This window comes from Zingiber officinale, chromosome 10B (genome assembly GCF_018446385.1).
Source record: "Zingiber officinale cultivar Zhangliang chromosome 10B, Zo_v1.1, whole genome shotgun sequence".
NCBI classification, from domain to species: domain Eukaryota; kingdom Viridiplantae; phylum Streptophyta; class Magnoliopsida; order Zingiberales; family Zingiberaceae; genus Zingiber; species Zingiber officinale.
Window position 1 is genome coordinate 92385729 of NC_056005.1, and position 8850 is coordinate 92394578.

Sequence of the window (8850 nt, forward strand, 5' to 3'; positions counted from 1 at the left end):
CGATCGATCGGATAAATGCCAGGCGGACGATACCGCGCGTGCGACCGGAATGATGTCGATCGATCGGATAAATGCCAGGCGGACGATACCGCGCGTGCGACCGGAATGACGTCGATCGGTCGGATAGATGCCGGGCGGACGATACCGCGCGTGCGACCGGAATGATGTCGATCGATCGGATAAATGCCAGGCGGACGATACCGCGCGTGCGACCGGAATGACGTCGATCGGAAGAATAGATACCTGGCCGCGACGACTGCTCGACCCCGAACGGGGGAGATAGATGATCATGAATCTGGTCCGTGACCAGTGAAGGCCGCTCAACCCCGAACGGGGGATATAGACATATGATGTGCTGGTCCGCTGAACTGGTCCGAAACCGGTGATGATCGCTTGAATATAATCCTCCCGGCCGATCGGCTCAGGGGTCTTCGCCATCGAGCCCCTGGCTCGTATATAATCCTCCCGGCTGCTCGGCTCGGGGGTCTTCGCCATCGAGCCCGTAGCAGCTACGGGCTCGTATATAATCCTCCCGGCCGAACGGCTCGGGGGTCTTCGCCATCGAGCCCCTGGCTCGTATATAATCCTCCCGGCTGCTCGGCTCGGGGGTCTTCGCCATCGAGCCCCTGGCTCGTATATAATCCTCCCGGCTGCTCGGCTCGGGGGTCTTCGCCATTGAGCCCGTAGCAGCTACGAGCTCGTATATAATCCTCCCGGCCGAACGGCTCGGGGGTCTTCGCCATCGAGCCCCTGGCTCGTATATAATCCTCCCGGCTGCTCGGCTCGGGGGTCTTCGCCATCGAGCCCGTAGCAGCTACGGGCTCGTATATAATCCTCCCGGCTGCTCGGCTCGGGGGTCTTCGCCATCGAACCAGTGACTCGGATATAAACCTCCCGGCCGATCGGCACGGGGGCCTTCGTCTTCGAGCCTGTGGCTCGGATATAAACCTCCCGGCTGAGCGTCTTCGAGCCTGTGGCTCGGATATAACCTCCCGGCCGATCGGCTCTTCGTCTTTGAGCCTGTGGCTCGGATATAAACCTCCGGCCCTCGGGGGCCTTTCGCTTCGAGCCCGTGGCTCGGATATAAACCTCCCGGCCGATCGGCACGGGGGTCTTGAGCACGTGGCTCGGATATAAACCTCCCCGAACGGCTCGGGGCTTCGTCGTCGAGCCCGTGGCTCGGATATAAACCTCCGGCGAACGGCTCGGGCTTTGCCTCGATCTGGCTCTAATACACCCACCCGGCCGAACGGCACGTGGCTCGGATATAAACCTCCGGCCGATCGGCACGGGGCCTTCGTCTCGAGCTCGTGGCTCGGATATAAACCTCCTACCGAACGGCTCGGGGCCTTCGCTTCGAGCACGTGGCTCGGATATAAACCTCCGGCCGATCGGCACGGGGCCTTCGAGCACGTGGCTCGGATATAAACCTCCTGGCCGGGGGCCTTCGCCTTCGAGCCCGTGGCTCGGATATAAACCTCCGGCCGATCGGCACGGGGCCTTCTTGAGCCTGTGGCTCGGATATAAACCTCCGGCCGAACGGCTCGGGGTTCTTCGAGCCTGTGGCTCGGATATAAACCTCCTACCGAACGGCTCGGGGCCGCCTTGAGCCCCTGGCTCGGATATAAACCTCCCGGCCGATCGGCACGGGGGCCTTCGTCTTCGAGCCTGTGGCTCGGATATAAACCTCCCGGCCGAACGGCTCGGGGGCCTTCGTCTTCGAGCCTGTGGCTCGGATATAAACCTCCCGGCCGATCGGCACGGGGGCCTTCGTCTTCGAGCCTGTGGCTCGGATATAAACCTCCCGGCCGAACGGCTCGGGGGCCTTCGGCATCGAGCCTGTGGCTCGGATATAAACCTCCCGGCCGAACGGCTCGGGGGCCTTCGTCTTCGAGCCTGTGGCTCGGATATAAACCTCCCGGCCGAACGGCTCGGGGGCCTTCGTCTTCGAGCCTGTGGCTCGGATATAAACCTCCCGGCCGATCGGCACGGGGGCCTTCGTCTTCGAGCCTGTGGCTCGAATATAAACCTCCCGGCCGAACGGCTCGGGGGCCTTCAATGATAACTCGACCCCGAACAGGGGAGAGAATATATGATATGCTGGTCCGTGCAGAGGTCTTCAGCCCGGGAGGTTTATAGTCGCCGGCCCGACTGCGTCCCGACTCTTGGTCGGTCGCCCGGGAGGTTTATAGTCGCCGGCCCGACTGCGTCCCGACTCTTGGTCGGTCGCCCGGGAGGTTTATAGTCGCCGGCCCGACTGCGTCCCGACTCTTGGTCGGTCGCCCGGGAGGTTTATAGTCGCCGGCCCGACTCTCGATTTTTAACGACGGTGCTCGTCGGTCTCCAAGTGAGACTACACACCCGGCCGAACGGCTCAGGCCTTCGTCGTCGAGCGCTTGGCTCGGAAAACCATATACCCGGCCGACCGGCTCGGGCCTTCACATCGAGCGCTTGGCTCGTATATAATCCTCCCCGAGGTAGTCTCGGCTAAAATGTACCTGGCCGAACGGCTCAGGCCTTCGCTCCCTGAGGTAGAGTACTCAGCTATAATGTACCTGGCCGAGCGGCTCAGGCCTTCGCTCCCTGAGGTAGTACTCAGCTATAATGTACCTGGCCGAGTGGCTCAGGCCTTCGCTCCCTGAGGTAGTACTCAGCTATAATGTACCTGGCCGAGTGGCTCAGGCCTTCGCTCCCTGAGATAGTACTCAACTATAATGTACCTGGCCGAGCGGCTCAGGCCTTCGGGTTCGAGCCCCTGGCTCGGATATAAACCTCCCGGCCGATCGGCTCGGGGGCTTTCGTCTTCGAGCCCGTGGCTCGGATATAAACCTCCCGGCCGATCGGCTCGAGGGCCTTCGGGACTAGTACAGATCATATAACTGACAGAACAAATAACAGAAAAACTGACCGTGGTCATGGGGATGGCAGAACTATCCGGCGTCGTTCATCTTCACGTTCCAGATCAGGCGCGTTCCCACAGACGGCGCCAATTTGTTCCTGTCTGGAAGCTGAGAAAACGAACCTGCCGGTGTGACGTGTCTGGAAGGTTGACCGCATCCCCATGACCCGGTCGATGAGCTGTCCTCTATGTTGACCAGATCGTCAGAAGTCCTCCTCCGGTCAACTGTACCTGTATCCAGCGACCGGGTTCCCCCGGTCTCTGGTACCTCGGTGCTCGAGGCGAATCCCACAGACATATGAGTATCCCAATAATAATAGAAGAGTGCAACAAATGCAAGAAGAACGAGCACGATGACGTACCCTGGCCCAGGGGGGCGCCCTCGGATAAATAGATAAGCTGATCGAGATATTGACCGGGTCGTCGCGACCCTAAATAGTAGACGAACGTCCGCCTGGTGAGTAGCTAGCTCCAGTGGCTCGGAGCCGAACACGATATGGACCCGTAGGATGATGCACTATCCGACTACAACCTCGGCTCGCAAGCCGAAATACAACAACGGCACGAAGGCAGGGCACTCTCTCGGCTCGCAGGCCGGAATATAAGCATAATATGATACCTGAACCCTCGGACGGCGGCTGCTCGGAGGGTGACGGTGGCGGTCGCTGGGGGGCGGCGCCCGCCGGGGGCAGTCGCCCCAGGGCGGCTGCGCTGGTCGCCGGATACGGCTGCTACAGGAAGCGGCGGTGGCGGCGGGAGACGCCGTCAACCGCTAGAGGGAGGCAGCGCTAGCTGGAAGAGGCGATATCAGCCACTGTAGGTAGAGATGATCTCCCTCGATGGCGTTCGCGTCGGTGCGAGGAGGAAATGGCAGCTATCCCGTGCCACCGAGGGTGGCCAACGCCGGAGACAAAGAAGGAGGGCTGTGTAAAGGATGAGGTCGGCGAAAAGAAGGGGAAGATGCCCGCCGACTTGCGCGTTCCCTGGTGACGGCGCCCGAAAGCAAGAAAAGCCACCTCAGCCCTTTCCCGGAGGTGCGGCGGTAGCTATTGCTAAGGGGCGGAGGAAGTAGCAACCGGCGTAAGGGGAAGACGAGGCGGTGATCACCACGAGGGAGAGAGGAGAGGTGGAATAGCTGCAGGCCTTGGCTATTGATCTCCGGCGGAGGCTGCGGCAACGGTCGGCGGGGAGAAGCTCGTGTGCGAGCCTGGTGGTGGAGGAAGAAACCGCGCCCCTTAGCGGCGGCGGAACCCAAAAACGCGAGCCCCTTCTCTTTTCACGAACCGGCTCCCAAATGCCCCCCTAACCCTTCACCTCCTAAATGACGCATATGCCCCCTCTCTTCTCCCTAATCCCCTCTATGCCCTCTCCTGTGATCCGGATCCTATATATATATATATATTTTGTGATGATTGAAAATACCTTTATTTATATATATATATATATATATTAATTAGTATATATATATATATATATATATATATATATATATTAATTACTGATTAATTGACGAAATTTAAATATTCAGTAATTATAAAGGTTTGTGGATAGGTAGTTGAGGGTCCAGTGCTCAACAACACGTCTCTCCCACTGATCGGAGCGAAGACACAAAGAAACAAAAAATAAATAAATATCCCTTTTTTATTTTGTCCTTTCATAAATAATCGATCGAGCTCAAGAATTCCTCCTCAATTTCTCGATTTGGAGTCCGGAGATCGATAAGAGGTAGCGGCGGCTGCTGCTCTCTTCCTGTAATGGAGGAGAAGGTTCAGATGAGTGAGGTGCTCGAGGCCCTCGTGATAAAAAGAGTCCATATAGTAATATAGGATTGATACAGTAGTTCAATAATAATTCTTTAGTGATATGAGTTATTATTGATAAACTCGAGTTAGGTGTTTGGGACGAACACGGGAAACTCAAGTTCATCGGGAGACCAAAATCAATTCCTCCTCTCGATCTCTGTCGTAACCTTTTATTTATAAAGTTTTATACCCACCTTCTTACCCATCCTTAGGTGGCCGACCAAGCCTAGCTTGGAGCCCAAGCTAGGGCCGGCCAAACTAAGGCTTGATGGGTAAAGTGGTGGCCGACACTAGCTTGAACCCAAGCTTAGGTGACCGGCCACAATAAAATAAAAGTGGAGTTTATTTTAAATCTTTCCTAATGTGGAAGGCATGATTTTAAAGGAGAGTTTTAAAATTAAATATTTCCTTTTATAGTTTCTACAAAAGATTAAGAGAAAGATTTGATATCTTTCCTTATTTGTAGATTAAAAGGAAGATTTTAATTTTGGAGAAAACTTTCCTTTTTTTTTGTAATCATTCACATGTTTTAAAAGAGAGATTTTAATTTACAAAAGTTTCCTTTTATAACCAACCAAGAAGGGAATTTTTAAAAGAGAAATTTTATGTTAAAAATTTTCGAAAACAAATTAGGAAGTTTTAAATTTGTATTTAAAACTTTCCTTAATTGGAGGACTTGTAGGGGCCGGCCATGTAAGGATGAAAAAGGAAGTTTTAATTTTTTGTTTTAAAACTTTTCCTTTTAGTCATTGGCAAGGAATATAAGGAAGTTTTAATTATGTTTAAAACTTTCCTTATTTGCCAAGACCAAGGAATATAAAAGAGAGGGTAGAGGTGTCTCACCTCACAATATATCATCTATTATTCCTCTCTTCTCTTCCTTGGTGGTGGCCGACCCTCATCCTTTCTCCTTCTCCTATTCTTCTTCCTTAGTGGCCGGCGGCATCTCATCTCAAAGAGCTTGGTGGTGGTCGGATCTTGTTAGAGGAAGAAGGAGAGATATGAGGCATTGTTTCTTAGCATCTCTTGGAGCTTGGTTGGTGGCCGAAAGTTCATTATCTCTTGTAGATTGTTGGTGGTCGAAACTTGCTTGGAGAAGAAGGAAACTTGGGTGGCTTCTCATCTTGGTAGATCATCGCCCACACAACGTCCGAGATAAGAAGAGGAATACGACAGAAGATCGTGAGGTCTATAAGTTATAAAAGGTATAACTAGTTATTAGTTTTCGCATCATAACTAGTTCATCTTTTTGTTTAAATCTTGAAATACCAAACATAAGAGGCTAATGGTTCTGGGTTTCAGATTTGTGATTCAAATTTGTGTTTCTTTTGTTTTTTCGATTTTGTGATTCGATTGTTCTTTTTGATTAAACCTAGGGTTACTATAAGGAGATTAAATATTGAATTTCGTTGAAAGGCTTTGTCTAGGAAGTGGTGGATGATCCTATACCCAAGAAGGCCTAGTGCGTCGCCATGTTTAATCTAGAAGCCGATCTTTGAAATAAATATGTAATCAAATTTGTAACATGGGTGGATTTGGATCAATAATGTTAAGCATCGTTAGCGATCCAAGTTTAAACCTCTAAGAACAGATAAGTTAAATTTAGAATCAATAATGTTAAGTTCTGTTTGCGATTCCAAATTTAATTTCTATAGAACACAATAGGTTGTTAGGAAAGGTTCAGGACTTGTACAAAATTTTTGTACAGGGAAACCGGTACGATATTCCGAGTAGCAACCAACAGAGACTGAGTAACTTCCGAATCCGACTTCGACACCCGAAACACAAGAAGTACCGGTGCAATTACTTCTAAGGTTCAGAAAATTCCTCCTTTAAAATCTTCTATGTTTACTAAACATTTTGATAATATCACTCTTCCATCGGGAGAATTGGATGGAAAATGTAAGCACTGCAATGCTTTCTAAAAATTCCAAGCTGGCGGTGGTTATGGATCATTGAAACGACACATAGAAGTGATGCACTCGACGAAATTTGGAATTGACCATGCTTAATTTTTTTTTTGGACCGTTGGCCGATGGTTCACGATCATTGGAGCCGCTAGACATTGAGATTAAAAAACAAAGGTTTTTTTTTATATTTTTTTCAATGGTCAAGATCATTTGACCATTTCTTGATCGATGGCTACGATTTAGTATCCATTACTTTACAAACTTTATAAAGAGAGTTTATTTCATTATTTTCACATACCTCTTCTTTACTCTCATTCTCAATTTCGCAATCTCTACACGTTTTCGACTCCATTTCTCCACACTTTTGGTTTCCTCTTTCGAGTTTCGACTACAATAGAAGGAGGCCGAGGGCGAGGAGGTTCATCATCTTGATCTTGAAGGGGCAAGGAAATAGCAAATCCGAACATTCATCCACTGATGATGAGACCGAGCAACTTTCGAATCCACCTTCAACACCTGAAATACAAGGAAGTATCAATGTAATTACTTATAAGGTTCGGGAAGTTCCTCTTTTAAAATCTTTTATTTTTACTAAATATTTTGATAAGGTCCATCTTCCTTCGGGAGAATTGTGTGTAAAATGTAAGTATTGTAATTCTTCCTACAAATTTCAAGACGGCGGTGGCTATGGGTCGTTGAAATGACATGTAGAAGTGAAGCACTCGATGAAATTTGGAATTGATCGTGCTCAATTTTTTTTGGGACCACTGGCCGATGGTTGAGGCCCATTGGAACCGCTAGCTGTTGGGATGAAAAAACTGTTAGGACCAAAAGTAGCTAGAGGGGGGGGGGGGTGAATAGCTCGTCGCGTTCGCTCGGTGCTCGGCGTTGCTTGTTTCTTCAAGAATATGCAGCGGAAAATACAGAAACAAATACAACAACGCTAACACGGTTGGTTTACCTGGTATCCACCTCACAAGAGGTGACTAGTCCAAGGATCCACACCACGCACGCACCCTCCACTATGAAAGCACTCCTTTTCGGTAACTACCGAGGGCGGAGAAGCCCTACAATACTCAATACAAGAAGAGAGGGAAAGGATACAAGAAATACAAGCTTACAAGCTTACAATGAGTACAAAACCCTAACCCTAGCTTCTCTTCTTGGCTTTGATCTGCCTCTTGACTTGGAGAGCTTCCAAGATCCTTCAAGAACTGGCGATCTGAGCTTTGTGAGCGCTGTGGAGGAGTTGGTGAGAGCTCTGGAATGAATCGGTGAAGTTCTTCCGCAGCCATCGAACGCCTGTAGCTATAAACGATGTCAACGGTCGGATCCCGATCGATTCGAATGTTCCCAATCGATCGGGGAGGCTTTGGATCGATCCACGGATCGATCCAGAGCGCCTCTGTGCTCTGGAAACGCGCCTGGATCGATCCACGGATCGATCCAGCGCTTATCGCGCGAAGCAGCCGCGTCCCAATCGATCCACTGATCGATTGGGACCTCTGGATCGATCCACGGATCGATCCAGAAGCTCTCTGTTCGCTGGAGAAGTCTGGATCGATCCAGAGCCTGGATCGATCCACTGATCGATCCAGCACTTGGTTTTTGTCCAAAACCAAGTCCTAAACCTCCCAAACCAACATCCGGTCAACCTTGACCTGTTGGTATGTCATGCCTAGCATCTAGTCACTCCCTTGACCTGCTAGGACTCCCTTACCAAGTGTCCGGTCAATCCCTTTGACCCACTTGGACTTTTCTCTGTGCCAAGTATCCGGTCAATCCCTTTGACCTACTTGGACTTCCCAGCACCAGATGTCCGATCATCCTTGATCCATCTGGATTTTCCCTTGCCTGGCTTCACTCACCAGGGCTTTCACCTAGCTTCACTCACTAGGGTTTTCCATCTGCCTAGCTTCACTCACTAGGACTTTCACCTAGCTTCACTCACTAGGGTTTTCCCTCTGCCTAGCTTCACTCACTAGGACTTTCACCTGGCTTCACTCACCAGGATTTCCATCTGCCTAGCTTCACTCACTAGGACTTTCACCTGGCTTCACTCACCAGGATTTCCATCTGCCTAGCTTCACTTACTAGGACTTCCTTCTGCCTGGCTTCACTCACCAGGACTTTCACCTGGCTTCACTCACCAGGATTTCCATCTGCCTAGCTTCACTTACTAGGACTTCCTTCTGCCTGGCTTCACTCACCAGGACTTTCATTTTGCCTAACATCCCAG